Source organism: Bos indicus, chromosome 9 (genome assembly GCF_029378745.1).
Source record: "Bos indicus isolate NIAB-ARS_2022 breed Sahiwal x Tharparkar chromosome 9, NIAB-ARS_B.indTharparkar_mat_pri_1.0, whole genome shotgun sequence".
Lineage (NCBI taxonomy): Eukaryota > Metazoa > Chordata > Mammalia > Artiodactyla > Bovidae > Bos > Bos indicus.
The window spans coordinates 19,285,545-19,310,484 of NC_091768.1; the positions used below are offsets into that span (position 1 = coordinate 19,285,545).

The following is a 24,940-nucleotide window of genomic DNA, read 5'->3' on the forward strand; positions in this document are numbered from 1 at the left end:
CACTGGGAGTCTCGTTCCAGGTGAGGCAAAAATTCACTGCAGATGTTTACAGGCTAAGGATTCTTTCAACTGCTGTGCCTTCCAGATGCACTGAGGTCAGCACGTGGCAAAGGAGAGGTGGGGAAGGCTCGTGTCTCCCTGCCCCCCTCCTCTCAGTGCTGCTGGTTTACCCTATCTTTGACCTCTGCAGTTTCCTCCCATGATGCTGTGGTCTGCAGAATGATGGCTCCCCAGAGATGTCTGGATTCTAATTCCCAGAACTTGTGGATGTGTTACTTTCCGTGGCAAAAGGGGCCTGGCAGGTGTGATAAAGTTAAGGGGTTTTTGATGGGGAGATTGTTCCAGATTATCCTACCGGTGTAATCACAGTGACTCTTATAAGGCGTAGAAGGAGGCAGGGGAGTCACAGAGAGAGATAGGACAATGGAAACAGAGGGCAGAGTGATATGATTACTGCCTGGAAGGTGGAAGAGGGTGGCAAGTCAAGGACACAGAGCTTCTAGAAGCTGGAAAAGGCAGGGAACAGATTCTCCCCTAGAGCTTCTAAAAGGAATATCGCCATGCCAATCACCTTGATTTTAGTCCTCAAGGTCCTTTTTCTGACTTTTGACTTCTAGAACAATAAGATAAATCAGTTCAGTTCAGTCACTCACTCATATCTGACTGCTGTCTCATGAATCGCAGCATGCCAGGCTTCCCTGTCCATCACCAACTCCCAGAGTTTACACAAACTCATGTCCATTGAGTCGGTGATGCCATCCAACCATCTTATCCTCTGTCGTCCCCTTCTCCTCCTGCCTTCAATCTTTCCCAGCATCAGGGTCTTTTCCAATGAGTCAGTTCTTCGCATCAGGTGGCCAAAGTATTGGAGTTTCAGCTTCAACATCAGTCCTTCCAATGAACACTCAGGACTGATCTCCTTTAGGATGGACTGGTTGGCTCTCCTTGCAGTCCAAGGGACTCTCAAGAGTCTTCTCCAGCTACTAAGATTGGGGTAATTTGGCTCAGCAGCCATAGAAAATTAATTCGATGCCTCATCACATATCTGAAGACAGGAAGAGGGTCATAGCGTTCTTCTCAGCACTTCTGGTGGTTGATGCCTGCAGGGTTCTGATCTAAAGCGGCTAGGGAATCTATCACTGACCACTGGGGCTGCATCAGAGCCAAGCTGCTGCCATCTCCTCCCAAGCTGCAGTAACGCTCCTCGGACCCTGGGGCACCACTGCTGCTGAATCCGTGGCTCTGAGGAGCAGCACAGGGGAGTTCGAATGCCTCATTTCCTCATATTCACTGCTGCGTCCTCAGTGTCAGGGACATCGTCCAGGGCACGTGGCATGTTCCATGCAATTCCCACTGTCAGAGAGGACCTGAGAACACATCTTGGTGCCAGAGTGTGGGCTTTGAGGCAGTACTGGTGATGTGTGCCAGGGCGGCCTTCTAAACTTGGTGACAATCACATCATATTGTCACTGACTCTTTGGTAAATTTCAGTGGCAGTGGTTCTTATGTCCACTTTGATCATCCTAAAGATCCAACCAGTCCATCCACGGACAGAGAAGCCTGGTGGGGTACAGTCCATGGAGTCGCAGAGAGTCAGACACGACACACGCAATAGTACAAGAGGATTCCCTTTTCTCCATACCCTCTCCATTTATTGTTATAGATTGTTTGATGAAGGACATTCTGACTGGTGTGAGGTAATATCTCATTGTAGTCTTGATTTGAAGGTCTCTAATAATGAATGATGGTGAGCATCCTTTCATGTGTTTGTTGGCCGTCTGTATGTCTTCTTTGGAGAAATGTCTGTCTAGGCCTTCCACCCATTTTTTTCATTGGCTTGTTTGTTTTTCTGGTATTGAGCTGCATGAATTGCTTGTATATTTTGGAGATTAATCCTTTGTCAGTTGTTTCATTTGCAATTACTTTCTCCCATTCTGAGGATTGTCTTTTAATCTTGTTTATAGTTTCCTTTGCTATGCAAAAGCTTTTAAGTTTAATTAGGTTCCACTTGTTTATTTTTGTGTTTATTTCTATTACTCTAGTAGGTAGGTCGGAGAAAGCAGTGGCATCCCACTCCAGTACTTTTTCCTGGAAAATCCCATGGACAGAGGAGCCTGGTGGGCTACAGTCCATGGGGTCGCTAGAGTCGGACACGACTGAGTGACTTCCCTTTCACTTTTCACTTTCATGCATTGGAGAAGGAAATGGCAACCCACTCCAGTGTTCTTCCCTGGAGAATCCCAGGGATGGGGAAGCCTGGTGGGCTGCCGTCTCTGGGGTTGCACAGAGTCGGACATGACTGAAGTGACTTAGCAGCAGCAGCAGCAGCAGTATGTAGGTAAAAGAGGATATTGCTGTGATATATGTCAAAGAGTGTTCTGCTTATGTTTTCCCCTAAGAGTTTTATAGTTTCTGGCCTTATATTTTGGTCTTTAATTTATTTCAAGTTTATTTTTGTGTTAGGAAGTGTTCTAATTTCATTCTTTTACATGTAGCTATCTAGGAAAGGCTGTTTTTTCTTCATTGTATATTCTTGCCTCCATTGTCGATGATAAAGTGTCCATAGGTGCGTGGGCTTATCTCTGGGCTTCCTATCTTGGTCCATTGATCTATATTTCTTTCTTTGTGCCAGTACCATACTGTCTTGATTACTGTAGCTTTGTAGTATAGTCTGAGGTCCAGAAGGTTGATTCCTCCAGCTCCATTCTTCTTTCTCAAGATTGTTTTGGCTATTCAGAAGTCTTTTGTGTTTCCATACAAATTGTGAATTTGTGTGTGTGTGTGTTCTACTTCTAAAAATTGCCACTGGTGATTTGACAGTGAATGCATTGAACTATAGTTTGCTTTAGGTACTATAGTCATTTTCACAATATTTATTCTTCAAATCCAAGGCCATGATTTCTCTCTCCATCTGTTTGTGTTGTCCTTGATTTCTTTCGTCAGTGTCTTCTAGTTCTCTGTATACAGGTCTTTTGTCCCACTATACAAAACTCACTATAGAAAACTCTAAGGATGCCACCAGAAAATTCCTAGAGCTAATCAATGAATTTAATAAAGCTGCAGGATACAAAATTAATATACAGAAATCCTTTGCATTCCTATACACTAACAATGAAAAATCAGAAAGGAAAATTAAGGAAACAATTCACCACTGCAACAAAAACGAATAAAATACCTGGGAATGAACTGTAGGCTTTTTTAAATAGCAACAATGTCAGTCACCTACCTAACTAATGATTGAGAAATGAATTATTTTCCTTCTTTCTATGTAAATCCGAAACCCTTTTAGTATTAGGGAAAGTTAAGGAGGCCAGAAAGAAGAAGATCTTTTTTTTACATTTAGGGAAATTTATTACATGGAGGAATTTTTTTTTTTTTTTTTCTGTGAAAATACAAGAAACTCAGGAGATGCAAAAGCTAGTTTTGTATAAACTGCTTATGCACTAAAGAAAGAAAGTGGAGGAAAAGTAGAACAGTAATTGCAGTTTGCCTTTTATATTATAGTTGAAGGCACTTTCCTGTTCAGTAATTTTAATAACGAAACCTCCCTCAACCGTCTCCCCTGATCAGTTTGAGCATAATTTAAGCATTCTTCCCTTTGCGTTTATACCTTCATGGTTTCAAATTATGTCAAGTGTCCTGCCAAGACTTAGATCAGTCTACCGTAGATAAAAATTAGACTCCAAAGCAACTATAAATTTATGTTTTTCTTGTTTCAAAACACAATTCTATTTACAGTCACCCTATCATTATTTTAATTTTTAAATCCAGCCAGTCATTAGTAGAATTATAGACCAGTCAGAGAGAGAAAGTTCAAATTAACTTTGTGGTATTTTCTTCTCCAAATTCTCAGTTAAATGCTTGTAGACATTGGTTCCCAGTCTGTAGGATGGAGGTCTCTGAGGCGCCAAGATTTTAATGTGAGGGATTCGCAGATTCCTGGTGGCTGTTCACTGAATAGCTTAGATGTTGCATGCACAAATGCACCACCATCCTCCAAAGGCATATAGTTGTTAATGTGATTCTAACAACTCCCATTCATTTAAATGTCTCAGTTAAATCACTATAACTTTTTCATAATTTATTTCCTTGGTCAATGGACAATTGCTTTGAGGGAGGGATTGTATTATATTTCTCAAAAGTAAAAATAGATCCTCATGATTAAAAATAAAAGCAGATACATAACTAGAGAAAATAGCCACACCAGTGGTCACTTCTTCTGATAAAAGTACATGAAGATGACAGGAAGTGTTGACCCAATACTTGTCAGGAGGTCTACAGCTTCTCTCAGTCACAGTGATAGCTCTGGGCATATAACCCCAAATATCTGTTAAAAAAAAAAAAAAAAGTGATTCAAGAACACAGTTTAGGTGATACAGACAAACTCTGTTTAACGCTTCCTGAAGCAGTCTCCTTTTGGAGAATCTCCCAAGGAGGCAGAAGGCAGGGAGATTTTATAGGATAAGGAATAAAGAACAAGGAAGAGAAAAGTAGAAAATATCAGATTGGCTGTGGCCATGTCATCATCCTTGATGGGATGAGAAGGCCTAGAGTTGGCTCGGCATTTGGGGTTTGGCTGGCTGGATGGTTCCATGTTTCTGGTCTAACAGAGCACTTACAGGAATGCAGAAGTTATAGTTTTAGCTGACATGGTGCCCTGGACAAGGGGCTGTTCATCTTGGGCTTAGAAAGTTATTTCAACATGTCTCAAGACTCAAATGTATGACCAGAAATTTTTAGAAATGTATTTTAGATCCCTTTCTATTTGGAGAGCAAAGGCTTGTGCCCCTTCAAAAAGGAAGGCGTGTGGGCCCAGTGACCCACTGCAAAGGGTATGTCCTTCCAGGGCAGCTGTGACTGATTCCTGTCTTCACCATAAGCAAGGCTCTCACTGCATGTCTAGGGGCCTAGGCAGGGAACAAGAAGGGGTTTGAAAAAGAGGAGTGAATGTAGGTGAACCATGTTGTTTAGCAAATCACCACCCAACAACATGGACTTTGAAGCCAGCCAAGAGCAGGCAGGATGCAGAGGGGAGCTAGTGGTTCCCTGTGTTACAACCGGTCACGCTCTGTTCATGCAGATTTATCAGGAATCAGCAAGTGTTCTCAAGTCTTTGATGTCATTGTTTCATTGAAATCTCATGACGGCACTTAGGAGTCAGTGCATGAAGAAACTGAGATTGCGTGAAGGCAAGTGGTGTTGAGGTCTCCTGGTTGGGAAGGGACACATAGGGAGCTCAGATTTAACCCCCAAGCCTGTGCTTTAGCAGATGTCGATGCTGAGCCCAAGCCCTGGCCAGAGATGTGAACTGGACAGTCCTCTCTCTCTCCTTCGCTTCTTGCTATTTACTTAATAAATGTTTCAGGGCACCCCAGCCACCACTTCTGTATATTGGGAGCCAGTATAACTTGGTGGCTCAAAGTGAAGGCTTTGGAATCAGACCCAGTGGATTCAAGTCTTTAACTGTGACTGGCTAGCAGTGTTGTCTTGTGTGACTTTCTTTGCCTAACTCTTGTCCCTTAAGGTTCTGATGATGAAATCACATGGCATTGTCATTCATTGCATGAATTTTAATTGGAAACCCTGAACTGAGGGGTTGGAGTTAGGATGGCCCATTCCCCAAAGGATGGGGAAAGCTATTACTACAGATAGAGTAGGAGGGCCTGTCAATAAACCTACTCTTCCTCACAAGCTTCTTGTGAGAATTCAACTAAAGGAAGATCAGTGGAGACACATTGTGTCGGGAATAGGCTGCACACTCAGACTGTTAGGGGAAAACTCTTCTTAGAGCTCAGCCTAATGGGCAGCTAGTTGCAATTCCAACACTACAATGAACTACTGCTTCTTCAGAAGAGAATAAGGGGGAAATTTGGTGTTTGGGAGTCATATTACATGAAAGATTACTTCTCTTTAAACACCAAGATCACCTTGTACATAGTGAGATCAGAATGCAAGAGATACTTGGAAAGCAGCCAAGGGAGAAGGACTCCTCTATACTTTGTGAAGCCTATTCTAGGTATTATCTCAGCAGGAACTTTGACTTGTTCATTAAAATGATGAGTGAATCATTGGATTGTTAAATGAATACGTATTTTAAAATAAATATACATATATATTTTACATAAAGATATATATATAATTGCAAAATATATGTAGGCATTATATATATATATATATATATATATATATATATATATAAAAGCAAAGTGGAAAGAAAAATGAAAGTGTTAGTCACTCAGTTGAGTCCAACTCTTTGGGACCCCATGGACTGTAGCCCAGCAGGCCCCTCTGTCCATGGGATTCTCTAGGCAAGAATACTGGAGTGGGTTGCCATTTCCTTCTCCAGGGGATCTTCCCATCCCAGGGATCAAACCTGTGTGTCCTGCATTGCAGGCAGATTCTTTACCATTTGAGCCACCAGGGAAGCCCATATGTCTATACATATATATATATATATATATATATGTACACACACACACATATATATGTATATCTGTACATGTAGATGTACATGTATATACATATGCACTTACACGGGCTTCCCTGGTGGCTCAGATGGTAAAAGAATCTGCCTGCAATGCAGGAGACCTGGGTTTGATCCCTGTGTTGGGAAGATCCCCTGGAGAAGGCCATGGCAACCCACTGCAGTATTCTCGCCTGGAGGATCCCATGGACAGAGAGGCCTGGCGGGCTATAGTCCATGGGGTCACAAAGAGGAGTCGGACACGACTGAATGACTAAGCACAGCATGCACTGACATATTTTCTCTCTCTTAGCTTCCTGAGCTTATATCTTCAGATACAAGTAGTACATAATAGTATACCGCTGTCTGGGAAAGCATGGAGCACAGTGTCTGAAACTGATCAGATGTACTTCATGTCACTTGCATCAGAGCCTAAGTCTCTCTCCTTCCTCAGGGACGACTTTTACTCACACAGGTATCCTCTCTGCTCCTTGCAACTCTCTCTGGGGATGATGCTGTTTTAAAGATAATCAGAAGGACTCTCAAATTCTGAGTGTCAGAATATATAGAATAAGAATCTTTTTTAACATGTTTCTACTCATGATTTGGCAGTTCCTCAAACCCACTCTGAATTTCTTATTTCTCTGCAACTGAATCTCTTCCCAAGAGAAATGTGCAGTAAGTCCTAGTGGTATCTCCCACATTTCATGCACATCTATATTACCCACTTGTATGAAAATAAAGACGTACCCAACATTCCATTCTATAGGAGGGAAAGCCTTCAAATACATTGAAGTGGAAACTGCATTTCCTTGTACTGAATTAAGGTTTAGACAGCTTCACAACAAGATGTATTATCATTTAAACATTGCATGCCTGAAAATGCCCTTGTGAAGCTATCATCCATTTCTAATTCCTTTATTTAACCTGGAGTCTTTGAAGAGAAGTTAAAACTGATAGGTAGAGGGAAATAGTATACATTTAATAAGAGGGAATCTTGTTGTTGGCAATTGGTAGACTATTAATTCTGCCAGAAAAAAAAAATATGGGACTTAACTTATCCATGAGAGAATGTTTACTACCTATGTTTTTTCCAGAGGCATTTAGGTATCATTAATTTCAGGTATGTTTGCATAGTTCCGTTGTCTCAGGCTGAGCATTTTTAGGAGAGCTTGGGGGCTTAATGAACTAAACTGACTTTCAGTTTTTTGACAAATCATTTCATGGGAGGTGAGAATTCATTTGCTGAATAATGAACTTGGCATATTCCATTTAATTACTTTCTCAAACTCTCCCATCTCATGCCTGAATCAAGGTTTCTCAGAAGTGTAATTAAAAGAGTATATGGTAAGGGAAAAATAGGATTGAGACATGTTTAATTCCTCCTAAAATTATAGAAATGAATATGGATGCTTTAAAACTGTATTTCAGGAACTGGGCTAGGACCTGGCACACTGAATTTAGCATCTAGGTCATAAACCACCTTGGCAGAATCAGTCTTAATAGGATGGGAGCTGCATAGCTGTGGATTAAGAATGAAAAGGAGATGAGCAAAAGGACATCCTAAGTGTAGTCCCCTGTTTCAAGGGCTTGATTTTTTTAACAGGAAGGTATTTATTTTCTGGTCTGTAATTTACTTTAAAATACTTTCGCAGACATGATGTGCACAAATATAGGTTTCAGTTCTTTTTCATCCAGACCCTAAGGCAGGCAGTTATTCTAATTTGAAATACATACTCCAGTGGTGGTTATCAGTAGCATTTAATCAAAATGCTGCCATCAGAGGCAGCTGCAAGTGCCTTAGCAATCTTTTATGTCTAACACTGATGGTTTTGATAATTAGTATAATGAATGTCAGAATTGGGTTTTCCTTTGTGAAATCTCAGGTATTGGAAATGTGTGGATTAGTCAGAAAAGTTTTAGAGACATCCTGACCTTTGTATGAACAAGATATGAAATAAGGGTGAAGCTCCCTAAGCTTGATTTTTATGCAGCCACATGTCCGAGGCAGGCTTCCCTGGTGGCTCAGATGGTAAATAATCTGCCTGCAATGCAGGAGACCCAGGTTCAATCCCTGGGTCGGGAAGATCCTCTGGAGAAGAGAATGGCAACCCACTCCAGTATTCTTGCCTGGAGAATTCCATGGACAGAGGAGCCTGGTGGGCTACAGTCCATAGGGTTGCAAAGAGTTGGACACGACTAAGACTTTCACTTTCACATGTCCCGAGACAGTGAATGGAATAAGGTCCCAGAGGATAGAGGTGCTGGAAGAGGTGGGATTCAGAATGGAAGTGGCAGCACAAGTTCTGGATGGGAGGATGCTGGTGGCTGGACGTGAAGTCTGTAGTTTGTCGGAAGCCTTTCCAGGTTTTACTGATTAGTAGGTCTGAGGCTCTGGAGCTGACCTTGCCATGGACTTCCTTCCCATCTTTCTCCCCATCCCTGGGCATGTGTCTGGTTTTTGGGTACTCAGACCCTTCTCTTTCTTCTAACTGGGACAGCCTCTCCCTTGAAGCAGACAGAGACTCATAAGACTATTAATGGACTTTATCTTTCTGGTGAATAATTGAAACTTTTATTATCTAGAATAGAGCTTAGAAATCCTCCCCGTTTATAATTGTTGTTAATTATTTTGTGTAACCACGTCTGTTCTGCATTTTGATTGGCATCTAGTTGTTTTCAGAGCAGTGTCTGTTTGGTAAATGTGGATCTTTATGTTAGCAGACTTTTCTTTTTTAAAATGAAAATAGAACGAATTTAAGGAGTGGAAGAGGATGCCAGTTACCCAAAAAAGAGATCAGCTACTGTGTTAATGCTAAGATAGAGCTTTTGGTAAAGACAATGAGCTGGGGTAGATTGTTATAAAATCAACAGCATATGATGGCATTTCACTGGAAACTTGACACTAAAATTTTTTTGCCTCTTATGCCCACTGTATTAACCATAAACTGACTTTTCTAAACACAGTCTAATGAAAGGTAACTGAAAGAACCATACCAGGGAAGGTAAATGAATGATTTAATTTTTTTCTCATCTCTACAAATGTTTAAAGGTATTCTAAAAGGCCAATATTTTGTTGCATGAAGCAATAATGCTGGTGAAGAAAATGACTCCTTAATGTCTAAACAGTGAAATGAAACTATCATGCCACTAAGTAAATGGCATAAAAATCGATGATTTTTATTCCAGGAGATTAAATCCACATTTTTCAGAGAGAAAGGACAGTCAAGAGATGGATTTCCCTACAATCCAACAACATAATTGTGGTTACTAGTACCCTTTTCCAGTATGCTCACTGTCAATGGTTTATGTCAAAAATAAAACACAGGATGATGGTATAAGCAAAACAAGAGGAGTCACAGAGGTAGAGGAAAGGAAATCAGTAAAATGATCTCCGTGAATGCTCCTATTTGGATTCCTCTCAGTGTTGAAGAGAAAGGCAATATCAGTGCCTAAAAGGCCAAGAACTCTCGGACAAAGGGGCTTCAGAGAATCCTTACATGGAATAAAACCGGAATTGAAGCTCTACGTTATGTACCATTCCACATGGCACTATATAGGCTTTAATTAAATTAAGAAATCCTTAAGCATGTTAAACACTGACTAAATTACAGTTGAAAAGGGGAATATGTTATACAATCAGTACCTGTAGGATTTGAACATTTCTTTCAGATTGAGAGATTCCACGTGTATCAGGCTTTATCAGTTCAGAACTAAATATTAGGCCAAAGGACATATTTGGAAAGCTGTATCTAATCAGGTCACAGGAATGAAGAGGTCCTAACATTTGCTGCAGTCACACAGACCATAGTTCGCTATTGTGCATTAATCCTTTTTTCACCCTTCTCTGATGGAGAAGCCTTGGTTTTGAAAAACGCCTTGGTTTAGGAGCCTGAAATGGTATAAAGCAGTGTGACTCAAACCGTGAGTTACTATTGCTGCTGCTAAGTCACTACAGTCGTGTCCGACTCTGTGCGACCCCGTAGACGGAAGTCCACCAGGCTCCCCTGTCCCTGGGATTCTCCAGGCAAGAACAGTGGAGTGGGTTGCCATTTCCTTCTCCAGTGCGTGAAAGTGAAAAGTGAAAGGGAAGTCGCTCAGTTACTATTACTGGCCTACAATAAACTAGGCCCAGAAATTAAAAGTTAACATTTAGGGACTTCCCTGGTGGTCCAATGGTTAAGAATCCACCTGCTAATACAGGGGACGTGGGTTCAATCTTGGGACTATTCTTTATGCCCAGGGGCAGCTAAACCCATGTTCCATAACTACGGAAGCCTGCACGCCCTAGAGCCTGTGCTCGGCAGCATGAGAAGCCACCACAGTGAGAAGCATGCACACCACAGCTAGAGAGTAGCCCTGACTCACCACAACTAGAGAAAGCCCATGCACAGCAATGAACACCCAGTACAGCCAAAAATAAATAAATAAAATTATTTTTAAAAGTTAGCCTTTAGGAACTTTTATAGCAAAGAGTAATTTGATATCTAGTAAACCTAGTAATAAAAACTTGGGGGCTTCTATTTATATATATATATGTGTGTGTTTTAACTGTCATTTAGTTTTTCTAATAATTCATTTTTATTGTATTTTCCAGAAATTTTCCTTTGAAGATAGGATAAAAATATCTGGTTCTTCACATGTATAGTTAGAAGAGCATTACTATAGACCATAACTGAGCCATAATGATTTTATGAAATCAATATTACAAATCAAGGTCTATAGCTTTATTAATAAGGTTTTTTTTTTTTGGATATAAAGGTGGCTTCCCTGGTGGTTCAGTAGTAAAGAATCCGCCTGCCAATGCAGGAGACATGGGTCAGGAAGATCCCCTGAAGAAGGAAATGGCAACCTACTCCAGTATTCTTGCCTGGGAAATCCCATGGACAGAAGCAGCTGGTGGGCTACAGTCCATGGAGTTCCACAAGAGTTAGACATGACTTAGCGACTAAACAACAACAAGCTTCTTTTTTGTAGAATCTCAACCTTAAACCCACCATGACAAGAAAGAGTCGTAAAGTTTTGTGAGTTTTTTACTGACTAATCCTGTATTCCATTGTCACAAATCTATTTTGGCATGATTTGCTTCTGCCAAACTTCTTTAATCCCCTTTGTCTTCATTCCAATCTATAAAATCTTATGAAAGAGCCAGAGTCAGAGAAATAACATGTGGATTTCATTTTTTTCAAAGACGCTCTTCAGCTTTCCATGATTTGTCATCATTAAAGTGCATAATGCATAGAGAACTAGATGCAGAAATTTCAAGACTCACAGACTCACTTAATGTTAGCTGTGTAAAACATTTGTGCTGTGCGTAAAACATTTATGCCTTTAAAAAAGTGTTTGTTGGCGGGCGTGGGCCTGGCGGCCTGGAGACCCCACGGGCCCGGGCCTGGGCCCGGGGGTTTCCTGGGGTGGCGTCTCTGCCTGGTCACCACGCCCTTGGCCCTTCAGGGAATTGGGGACCTTGCCGTTTGAGGTTAATTCCTCTGTGGAAAGCCTCTCGCTCCCACAAAGAAGTCTGTGTTACAGGAAGTAATCCCAAGTGGCTCAATGGGTAAAGAATCTGCCTGCAAGGCAGAAGACGTGGGTTCGATCCCTGGGTCAGGAAGATCAGCCCCCCACCCACCGCATTCTTGCCTGAAGAATCCCATGCACAGAGGAGCCTGGTGGGCTACAGTCCATGGGGTCACAGAGGGTCGGATGGACGGAAGCGACGGAGCACTCACACTATGGAAATGATGTTGGACAAAAAAGCAAATTCCAGTGATTTTCTTGAGTTCAAAATGGGTCGTAAAGCAGTGGAGACAAGGCACATTCGGCCCATGAGCTGCTAAAGAACGTTCAGTGTGGTGGTGGGTCAAGGAGTTCTGCAAAGAGAGCCTTGATGATGAGGAGCGTAGTGGCCATCGGAAGTTGACAGGGACAGCTGAGTGAGAGCCATCTTTGAAGCTGATCCTCCTACAACTACATGAGAAGTTGCCCAAACTCAACATCCACCATTCTGTGACCATTCAGCCTCTGAAGCAGATTGGAAAGGTGAAAAAGCTCAAAGAGAGGGTGCCTCATAAGCTGAGTGCAACTCAAAAAAAATCAGTTTTAAAGTGTTGTCTTCTCTTAGTCTACATAACAACAACGAACTATTTCTCAATCGTATTGTGACGTGCAAAGAAAAGTGGATTTTATACAACAACCGGGACAACCAGCTCAGTGGTTGGAACTTAGAAGAAGCTCCAAAGCACTTTCCATAGCCAAACTTGCACCAGAAAAAGTCATGGTCACTGCTTGGTGGGTGGCTGCTCGTCTGACCCAGTACAGCTTTCTGAATTCCGGCTGAACCATGATCTCTGAAAAGCAAGCTCAGCGATTTGAGAGGATGCACCAAAAACCGCAACGTCTGCGGCCGCATTGGTCAGCAGAAAGGGTCAGCAGAAGCCACAGATGTGAGGAAGGGATGGGGGCCTTGCAGGGCAAGCTGTGGGCCTCAAGGGCGTCAGCTTCGAAGATCGGCTTAGGCCTGACACTGCCCACTAACTGTGAGGCTTGGTCTTAGTATCTGATTAAAGATGGGTTTCACTGGGCCCCTGTCAGACTTGATTAGGGCTCATACCTGTGTCTGGATGATGAGTTAGACATTTGCCGTCTGACTAAATGCTCCTGAATTACTCCAACTGCATGCGATGAACATGTACTAAGGTGAGCGTCTTCCCTGGCAGGTTAATATGATGACGCAATCTTAGGGGTGTCCTCTTAGTGTGAGAAAGGAACTGATAAATTGTGTGTTATTTCTAAGATTTTTCCCTGAAAGAGGAAGTTTAATAATTGCAGATGTTGACCACGCTGGGACACAGCCCAGTGGAATGAAGGACTGTGCTCACGCACACTGGTAGGAGCTGGCTGTTCACACCCACACAGCCTCAGGCCAGGGTGCCCTCACTCACTTGAAAGGCAAGCGTGCTTCTCCCGGCCCCCAGGGTCAGTGTGGTCACAGGTCCCTGTCACCCGAGGCAGGTGTGGATGCTGGACCCCAGCGGACAGCAGCCCCGGGACCTGACTCACTTGCGGCATCTATTTCCTGTAGGACTCACTTGCGGCATCTATTTCCTGTAGACTGGCGTGCTGGCAGCTGTGTGGGGACAGCCAAGGCCGCCCACTGGAGATTCAGGTCTCCCGCCTAGATGTTCTGCAGAAAAGCCCAATCATAATGAATATTTGAAGATAAATACTTTATCTACAGAAATAAAAGTTAAAAACAGTAGCATACAAAATAAATTTACAGAAATTTAAGATTTGGTTTAATTCACCATTTAATTTTTCAAAGCAGATTAATAAATTATCAATTAAAAAAAAAGTGTTCGTTCAAGCTGACTTATGTAATGTTAATGTTAGCTGACAGTTCTGAACAAACCCCAGTGGAAAGTAGTTTGAGGCGCCCAGGCTGAGATTATTTTGTTAGTCTTTTTTTTTAATTCATTGATCTCCTAGTGAGTTATCTTTTGTTGTTGCTGTTGTGTCGCTAATTTTTGTCCAAATCTTTGAGACTCTATGGACTGCAGCACACCAGGTTTCCCTATCCTTCACAATCTCCTGGAGTATGCTCAGATTCATGTCCACTGAGTCGATGATGCTGTCTAACCATCTCATCCTCTGCTGCTCTCCTCTTTTGCTTTCAATCTTTCCTAGCATCAAGGTATTTTCCAATGAGTCGACTTTGCATCATGTGACCTAAGTATCAGAGCTTCAGCCATCAGTCCTTCCAATGAATATTCGGAGTATTCAAATACCCTAATTTCCTTTAGGATTGACTCTTTTGATCTCCTTGCAGTCCAAGGGACTCTCAAGAGTCTTCTCCAACACCACAATATGAAGGCATCAATTCTTCAGCACTCAGCCTTTTTATAGTCCAACTCTTACATCCGTACATGACTACTGGAAAAATCTTAGCTTTGACTATACCGACCTTTTTCAGCAAAGTGATGTTTGGCTTTTTACTATGCTGTCTGTGTTTGTCATAGTTTCCTTCCCAGGAGCAAGCAGGTTTTAATTTCATGGCTGCAGTTACCATCTGCAGAGATTTTGGAGCCCAAGAAAATAAAATCTGTCACTGTTTCCACTTTTTCCCCTTCTATTTGCCATAAAGTGATGGGACTGGATGCCATGATCATAGTTTTTTGAATGTTCAGTTTTAAGCCAACTTTTTCACTCTCCTCTTTCACCTTCATCAAGAGGCTCTTTAGTTCCTCTTTGCTTTTTGGCCTTAGGGTGGTATCATCTGCATATCAGAGGTTGTTGATATTTCTCCCAGCAATCTTGATTCCAGCTTGTGATTCATCCAGCCTAGCATTTCACATGATGTACTCTGCATATATGCTAAATAAACAGGGTGACAGTATACAGCCTTGTCATACTTGTGAATTACCTATGGGATGATAATTAGAGGTTGACTGTAGGCATAGAGCAGATCTCTCTCTCAGCCAACTCTGTAACAAAAGGATAGCAGTGGCTTCTGTCCAGTTATGCTCCAAGGGAGGGACCAGTCTTCAGCAGCTCCCATCAGTTAGAGCAAAAGAAAATAATGAGTGTCAGGATAACTAGCAAACAATCTAGAAAAAAAGTTATATTTCTGCCTACATCAATTCTCCATAAATTAATTAACCTTAAAATGGGTGGCAAAGCCTTTTTGAAGCAAACACTTAAACAATAGAAACCTGAAGGAAAAAGAATGATAGCTTTGATTTTAATAAAACAGTCACCAAAAATTCCACTCTCAATTATAGTGGGGGAAAAAAAGCATAAATTAGAAAAACATATACATGACATAGTTGACATAAAAGAGAATAAAGAGACAGATCTTTATAAGGCACATTTGGAAATATGAAGGAAATAAAGGAAAGCTATATTTTATTGCATAGAAACATTTAGTTTTTAAAAAGAATGGCTATATATATATATATGTATAACTGATTTACTTTGCTGTAGTGCAGAAACTAACATGATATGGTAAATCAACTATAATCCAATAAAAATTTAAAAACATTTTGTTGTCAGTCAATAAGACTTGTCTGACTCTTTTGCAACCTGTGGACTGTAGGTTGCCAGGCTACTCTGTCCCTGGGATTTCCCAGGTAAGAACAGTGGAGTGAGTAACCATTTCCTTCTCCATGGCTCTTCCTGACCCAGGGATTGAACCTGTGTCTCCTGCATTGGCATGCAGATTCTTTACCATTGAACCACCAGGGAAGATATTCTAAATCTCAAAATTAAGTGTCTTTTCTAAACACCCATAAATGTAAAACATTTTAGTCTTTATGAAAAACAAAGTACTATAAATAAAGCCAAAAGACAAACCATAGGCAGGAGAAAATGTTAGTAACGTAAATGATAGGTAAATAGTGATAATAATAGCAAACACATAAAGTTCTTACTATGCACCAGATCCTGTTCAAGACACATAATGCATATGAACTCATTCAATCTTCACATAGATTAATAGTGTACAATAAGGTAGATTGTAGATTATTATAGCATTTTATAGATAGGGAGACAGGTCATGAGTGCAACCCTGGTGTGCCTCTAGGGTCTATGCTCTCACTTCCTTGTGATCATACCACCCTGGGTCAGGTCAGACTCAGTAAAGTGATTCAGTTATAGCCATTAAATGCAAAGCATGAGAAATGGGAGAGAGGGCAGGAGGAAAAGGGAAGGGAGGGAGAAAGAAAAGAAGGAAGGGAATAAAGAAACAAACAAAAGAAAACAAGGAAAGTAGAACAAGAGAAGAAGGATGTGCACTGTTTTAGAATGCAAATATAATCTTTGGTGGAATATACCTGTGTAGAAAGTTGTTTGAAAAAGATGGTCAACAAATTATTGGTGATTCCCTATGGTAATTTTTTTTACATCTCTCATCTTTTCTCTATTGTTTGAATACTTTATCTTCTGTGTGTGTGAAAATACATATATATGTATAATATGTAATAATAAAACCAAGGACCTCAGATTGGGACTTGAACCCACGGTCTTTTAATTTCAATCACACCTGACCTCAGGACTTACTGAAGCTCAGGTTCTTGATATCTCGTCACAGAGAGAACTCAGTGACAGACAAAATGGTAGATAAGAAGTAAGTTTATTTAGACAGAAACACACTCCACAGACAGAGTGTGGGCTCTCTCAGAAGGTGAGAGGCCCCAAAATATGGGGTGGTTAGTTTTTATGGCCTGGGTAATTTCATAGGCTAATGAGTGGAAGGGTTATTCCAAGTATTTTGAGGAAGGAGTGGAGATTTCTAGGAATTGGGCCATTGCATACATTTTGTTCTTTGATGGCCAGTCTCAGAACTGTCATGGTGCTGATGGGTAAGTCACTTAGCTTATGCTCTTGTATTACAATGAGCATATAATGAGCCTCAAGATCCACTGGATGTCAAATCTTCTGCCCTCTTGGACCTAGTTGGTTCTAATCAGCTTTTGTCATGTCCTATGGCTATGTCATTCTTTTAAAGGTTGTGGCCTGTGTCCCCTTTCTTCCTGTTTCAATAATATGATATTACAGTATGATTATATACATAATAAATGCTTTAAAATATTAATGCTCTACATAATGTTGGCAATGGTGTAGACAGTTGCATGGAGTTGAGAATATAAATTGAACAACTTCTCAGTGTCAGTTGATGATCTGTAATAAAAGGGTTTAGAATTTTGTATGTCACGTGGCTTAGAACTTCTTGTTTTTATGGCACTAATGTAAAGTGGAGCTTTATTCATCAAGACACATTTCATTTTCTACTCACAACACCGCTCAGTGTAATGAGAATCACTCAAGTTCAAAATACAAGCAAATTCAAACAGCCACACACTGTGTGAGCTATTCCCTCCCCTCTCCACCAATCCATCGTCTCCTCTTTGGGGGCACACAATTGGCCTACACGTGCCTGCCTCCCTGCAAGTAGATCACACGACTGCATTTTGGTGATGAATGCCATTTCTGAGATGAGGCTTTAGAGAAGCAGGTGTGCTTTGTCTGTGTTCTCACTGCTCTTCATTGCTGGAGGCAGATGATGAGGATGAAGCCCTGCAGGAGATAAAATGAGCCTGGGCCCCATCCAGGGGAGATGCCCCATCCACCACCCAGGAACACCTGCCTTGGACTGCTAAGTGGGCAAGAAATGAATGTCTATTTTGCTTGAGCCATTTTATTATTTGAATCTGTCTATCTCTGCAACTTGCCAACATCTGCTGGATCATCGAAAAAGCAAGAGAGTTCCACAAAAATATCTATTTCTGCTTTATTGCTTATGCCAAAGCCTTTGACTGTGTGGATCACAATAAACTATGGAAAATTCTGAAAGAGATGGGAATACCAGACCACCTGACCTGCCTCTTGAGAAACCTGTATGCAGGTCAGGAAGCAACAGTTAGAACTGGACAAGGAACAACAGACTGGTTCCAAATAGGAAAAGGAGTACCTCAAGGCTGTATATTGTTACCATGCTTATTTAACTTATATGCAGAGTACATCATGAGAAACGCTGGGCTGGAAGAAGCACACGCTGGAATCAAGATTGCCGGGAGAAATATCAATAATCTCAGATATGCAGATGACACCACTCTTACGGCAGAAAGTGAAGAGTAAAAAGCCTCTTGGATGAAAGTGAAAGAGGAGAGTGAAAGAGTTGGCTTAAAGCTCAACATTCAGAAAACGAAGATCATGGCATCTGATCCCATTGCTTCATGGCAAAAATGGAGAAACAATGGAAACAGTGGCTGACTTTATTTTGTGGGGCTCCAAAATCACTGTAGATGGTGACTGCAGCCATGAAATTAAAAGACGCTTACTCCTTGGAAGAAAAGTTATGACAAACCTAGATAGCATATAGAAAAGCAGAGACATTACTTTGCCAACAAAGATCCGTCTAGTCAAGGCTATGGTTTTTCCAGTGGTCATGTATGGCTGTGAGAGTTGGACTGTGAAGAAGGCTGAGTGCTGAAGAATTGATGCTTTTGAACTGTGGTGTTGGAGAAGACTCTTGAGAGTCCCTTGGACTGCAAGGAGATCCAACCAGTCCATTCTGAAGGAGATCAGCCCTGGGATTTCTTTGATGCTGAAGCTGAAACTGCAGTACTTTGGCCACCTCATGTGAAGAGTTGACTCATTGGAAAAGACTGATGCTGGGAGGGATTGGGGGCAGGAGGAGAAGCGGACGACAGAGGATGAGATGGCTGGATGGCATCACTGACTCGATGGACGTGAGTCTGAATGAACTCTGGGAGTTGGTGATAGACAGGGAGGCCTGGTGTGCTGCGATTCATGGGGTCTCAAGGAGTCGGACACGACTGAGTGACTGTACTGAACTGAACTGATCTCTGCAACTTAAGTCATGGTTTAAACACAGTGTTTGCCACTGAACTGACTTGGCTCGTATTTAAACTCTGTGACAGATCTGGGAACATGGTTTTTCCGTCTGGTCACCACAGTCACCCTCTTTGATAGTGGATTCAGACAAGGTACATTGTGACAGGGGGCTCTGCCCCTGGGAGACCTTGTGATGGTGAACTTGCAGAATGTTGGAATTCTTCAATAATCCTTCCTCCTCAGCAGGATAGTTCTTGTTCAGCCTTGATGATTTTATTGAATCTTTAAGAATTTGCCCTCCGTCATTGTTTTTGCTTTGAATTTTCCAGTTTTCCATTTTCTCCTTAGTGAAGGCAGTGAATTTGTTGCAGGAAGGGGGACCCCTTCCAGGGCCCAAAACTGGGCTCTTGTCTAACACTCGGAAATGAATTGTCTGAGGAGACACATGTGCTGACAAAGCAAGAGATTTTATTGGGAAAGGGCATCTAGATGGAGAGCAGTAGGGTAAGGGAACCCAGGAGAACTGCTCTGCCGCGTGGCTCGCAGTCTCGGGTTTTATGGTGATGGAGTTAGTTTCCGGGTTGTCTTTGGCCAATCACTCTAATTTAGAGTCTTTCCTGGTGGCGCTCGCATGGCTCAGCCAAGATGGATGCTAGAGAGAGGGATTCTCTAGCATCCTGTGGATGGACAGGCGGTGTCTCCTTTTGACCTTTCCTGAACTCTTCCAGTTGGTGGTGGCTTATTAGTTCTGTTTTCCTTATCAGGATCTCCTGTCATAAAACAACTCATGAAAATGGTTACTATGGTGCCTGGCCAGGGTGGGTGGTTTCAATCAGTGTGCTTCCCCTAACAAATTCAGGTGATTACTCAGAAGCTACTAACACTGAATCCAGCCTCTGTACCCCAACATCAAATTAAATTTCAGAGACAGTTTTGGGTGAAGTAGAAAAGAATAGCTTTACTGCTCTGCCAGGCAAAGGGGGCCACAGCAGGCTAATGCCCTCAAAACTGTGTGTCCCAGACCTGGAGGAGGGAGTGAGGTGTTTTATTGTAATGGTTCAAAGAGGGGGTTGTGATCAGTTGAGGGATTCTTCTGACTGGTTGGAGGTGAAGCAAATGGGAGTCAATGTCTTCAACCTGTCTGGGGTCTTTGTGCTTCTGGGCAGCATGCAGTTAACTTCTCCCACCTGGTTGGGGTTTCAGTATCCGCAAAACAGCTCAAAGATATTGTTCTGTGTATCCCTTGAGGGGGAATCAGGACCCTGCCCTAAGGCTGCTCTATTGTTTCTTCACAGTTCCTCCTTTGTCTCTGCATCCCCTCCCTTCCCCAATTAGTAACTGTTTGATCCTGCCCATTGGAACTAGGGGAAGGTCAACGAGGCTGAATGAAGCCTATTTCCTGTAATCAAGAAGCCAGGGACACAGTCTGCTCAGGAGCGTATTTCTCTGCTTCTCATTTTTATGCTTTGAACTTCTCAGCTTTCCGGATCATGTAATCCATAACTTTCTTAACCTGTATATTCTTCTACATGATGATCTAATACTGTTCTTTTGGCCTGCTCCCTTTTTCCACTTGGAAGATACATGAATGTCCATGGTTATCTCACTCTGAGGACCGCTATAACATGTAAGGAGTTGCTGAGCAGTTTTCTGTCTTTGGCTAGTCTCTCTCACATTAGTATGCTTGGATGCTGACAGCATCTATGTAAGTAGCGAAGGTCTGTATCTGGTGTTGGAACTGGTGAAATTACACATGATCAAAACAGCTGAGACTCCAATGTCTGTCTCAATAACCAGAGATATAAGTGTAACAGCCAAGCAGAAACTCTTCACTATATTCATATTTCATCAGCATCATAGTATCAGCCTCAGTTGGGGAGATGCTTGTGTTTAGTTCCTGCCTATTATAAAAGTCTTGCAAGAGAACAACTTACATGTCTCATAATGATGAAACTATTAATGCTAAAGATGAATATTTAATAGCATAGAAAGTTGTGCTAAATATCTTAATGAAGAAAAAGCGGGTTATAAAAGTATATACAATAAAGATCCCATATTTGTATTAATTCATTCAGCAAATAAATATTGAACCCTGACTATGCATGCACCATAGATCGGTGCATGCATATCTACAATAGATACCCTTGTAGATATTGATATTTGTGTTTGTGTGTGTGTGTCATGGCAGATTTTTTCTTATTTGAGTGCTTCCCATTTATCTACAATGAATATATAAGATTTTTCTAACAAAATATCACTATTATAAAATTTTTTTTGAATATAAGAAAAGGCTAATGTCATAACAATAAGGCGGTATAAAATAAACTGACAACATTTAAGTTATTTTGGCTCTGTATTCCATAGTGACTCACCAAAGATACCCTGAACTGTTTATTTTATTTTTTTCCTATTTCCCTGTTAAAACGAGCAGATGCATTTCACATCACATGGATCTCGTGGAAACATGCCAACCATTTTCTTAGCAACCAAACTCCTGTCTTCTGCACTGTGCATGATTAACTAAAACAGCCTGTTGACGGCTTAAAATAAACCTGCCTTTTTCCATTTAGCATTTTATCAAATGAATGTAATTTCATTTGCTGATGAATTTAGTTCAGCTTCAAGGGAATTTTTCTCTTCTTCATGGGGAGCCTGAAGAATCAGAACTGTCATGCCAAAGAAAGAGAAGCAAGTGTAGGGAGGAAAAAAACAAGTCTGATATTTATACGGGTAAAGTAGAAGTATCTTTGTTGATTTCACTCCTGCCTGGCTGCTTTTTTATGGAGTAGAGTGTTGATTTCAATTTAAATTCAATTCTACTTTTACATTATGATGTTTAGGTTGCCTCATTAAAAGTGTGTATTTAAATGACTGCTCTGATGATTACTATTGTTATTATGCATGAGCTCTTTTCTTAGTTTTGTTTATTTCTAGCACATGTATAGGGGCTTCCTTGGTGGGTCACAGGTTAAAGCCTCTGCCTCCAATGCAGGAGACCGGGGTTTGATCCCTGAGTGGGGAAGATCCCCTGGAGAAGGAAATGGTAACCCACTCCAATATTCTTGCCTGGATAATACCACGGACTGAGAAGCCTGGTAGGCTACAGCCCACGGGGTCGCAAAGAGTCGGACATGACTGAGCGACTTCACTTTCACTTTCAGCACGTGTATATGCCCTAAAATTTAAAAAGACTCATCTGATAGGATAGTAGACCCTTTGCTGGGGTTCAGAAATTCTGGCAAAGAGGAAGGAGTATATATGATCAGCAATGAGGAGAGTAAATACTTTTTTAGAGGAAACTTGGAATAAATTGCTGTCCTGTTTGGTAAACATAAAGTGTATTTCTGTGTCTATAGGCACATGTAGACATTTTGCATCCAAGGACTATAAGACTACGTGCCAAATAGAGAAACTTGAAAGTTTCTTTAAAGACTAACAGCTTAAAAACAAAGCCATCTCTGCAATTAAAGCAGCATGTTATCTACAGAGTCAGTAAAAAGAGGACTTGTCTGAATATAATATAGTCCAGGCAGTTCCCCCATTAGGATTCACTCGTGTCCTCATTTGGAAATAGACAGTGAAAACCCAAACTAAGGGTGAGTTGCAACACTATTTAAATTTCCACTTTATTTCCTCCAGAGCAAATTCTTAAATGTTCACCATCATTAAGCAATCAAGTTGATGCTTAAACTGCAGTCTTACATTTCCCCTGGAGAATAAAGGCACAACAAATACAGAACCTATTCCTGATAAATCTACTCTTTCTAATCCCTGCTGTATTTATATTTTGAGAAATAAATAATCATGACTTTTTTTCTTTTATATTAGATATAAGCCATATAAGATCGGTAGATAGCTTTCATGAAACATCATAAAATCCCTGGTCCCATATTTTAATATTTCTCTTGGGATTCGATTTGAATTCTTCATTGCTTAAGTTGGGTCCTGAAGCTGGTCAGTCATTTTGGAAAATAGATGATCTCTTTCAGGGTAGTGTGGACACAGTTGATACATTTTCAAAATGGTCCAACTTAGTTTCCAAGTTAAGACAGTCTGCCTCAGTGTGTTACCCTGTGTGTGTCACTCCTGCTTGGTGGCATCTCTTGTCTATCAGGGGAAGACGTGAGGACCTTTCGTCTCTTTCGTCTGCCTCTCCTCTGCAGGGAAAATCCCTGAAGCCACACATCAGGGAGCTTCGTGTGGGACTCACTGCTCATAGGGCAGATGCCTTATGAATACATCCTAATTGGGCAGAGGGAAACGAAAGATGAAGTCTGGGAGAAATTCCAGAGTCTGGCCCAGAAGCAACCACGTACAGTCTATGGAAATCTCAGTGTGCCCGTTTTCCTTCTATCCTCCCATTAACTTTGTTTTCTCAGGTGAGTAAAGGTCAGCCTAGCTTGTCTGTAGAAGAGAGGCTAATCTTTAACTTAATCATCCTGTTACATTTGGTTTTTTAGTAGAAAACCATACAACCTTGCATTGAGGGCTACTTTTGGTGTCCAGATACTTATTGTAGCTTTATGTCTTTCTAATGAATAGTCTTTTGTAGTAAGTCCCCTACAGACGAACCTTCAAGTTACAAACATTCAAAAATGCGAACGTGCCCAGCTGTTGTACTATAGTTCTGTACTTTTCAAGGTACTTACTGTTTGATTAAAAATGTTTATTTTCTGTGTTTGTTTTTTATGTATTATTTGTGTGAAAAATGTTATAAACCTATTACAGTACAGTACCATATAGTTGATTGTGTTAGTAGGTTACTTAGGCTAACTTTGTTGGACTTACGAACGCACTGTCAGAATGGAACTTGTTTGGATGTAGGGGACTTACTGTACTTTATTCCAAAATATCTTATGCTTCTTAGAAACTTTTTTCCTTTGAGTAAAATTACATGTCAGTTTTAGAACTCAGTAAGAACAAAATGACATCAGTAATCATTGATTGGGGCCATGATAATAGATGCTAGGCTGAGTCCTACAGATGAATTAATTCTCACACTGTCACTAGAAAGTAGATCCAGGCCTTTCTGCTGCTCTATAATTAAGGGGAAGAGAACACACCACACCCTCATTAAGAATAGATTAAATGTCTTAGTTAATTAGCCAAGGATAAAGAACCTCTCTGAGGCAGTGACCAATGCAGCATGTCTTGGCAAGCATTTCCCTGGCCTCTGCTCTCTGAGAAAGTCCACCAGGAAGGCTATAGCCACAGGAAGTAAAAAGAGCCAGTGTTCAAGTATCCTGAATAATACATCAGCCTCCAGCCTTCCCAAATAATTATATCCTCACAATCAGGAATTATTATTTTCCAAATCCTGTGGTCTTAACAATTACAGTAGTTCTCTGAATGTTACATCTCTGCAGTAAGATGACTCCTTTGAAAACTAGGAACATAAATTCCTTATTTAATTGTCTATTGAGATGAAAATACAGTGCAGTTTCAGTTCAATGACTGGGGCCACTAAAATCTGGTTGTTTGAAGAACTTGGGAGCCTAATTTCCAATACAAAGATGAAAAGCTAAAGTATAGAGATTTGGGAGTATAATATTGGAAATGGTCAGGATAGTTCAGGTGTGGTTATTTCTAGATCAATGAATGGACTAAATAAGAATGATCTTGACTCATAATTCTAGGATATGGTACTAGCCTTATGCATATTGGGACTATCTTGGGGAAATGCTTTATTGTAACATTTGCTCCATAAAACTGGATTAGATCTCTATTGAGAGAACCCACATGAGTCTAAAATAGAATAATCAATATTTTGTGAATCCACGTGATACCTGAATGTAAAAAGGCAAGATTGTCTGTTACTTGCATAGAGAGAGAACTCTATATATGTATTTTTTATATATATATATAGTTTGTGTGTTTGTGTGTATGTATATATATATACATTCCTTATATATATGAAATGTTCTTATATGTTCCTTAATGCCACATATAGTAACATGAATAAGTAGTTCAATTATTAGGAAAAGATACTTTTCCATCCTAGGGTCTAAGGTGCATTATCTGATTTATTAGCTGCCAGCCACATGTTGTTGTTTAACTTTAACCATAAATTAAATTAATTAATTTAAAATTCAGCCCCTCAGTGGTGCTGGCATATTCTAGGTGCTT

General features: G+C 40.9%; 1 long non-coding RNA gene across 2 annotated transcripts in view; it reads left to right on the forward strand.

The window, feature by feature from the left end:
* The first annotated feature begins 21,444 nt into the window (after positions 1-21,444).
* LOC139184882 (uncharacterized) overlaps positions 21,445-24,940 on the forward strand; it is a 105,010-nt gene continuing 101,514 nt past the window's right edge. For both annotated transcript variants that reach the window (XR_011568376.1, XR_011568377.1), the window contains exon 1: positions 21,445-21,544. This is a non-coding gene — a long non-coding RNA (uncharacterized lncRNA). The remainder of the gene's footprint in view (positions 21,545-24,940) is intronic.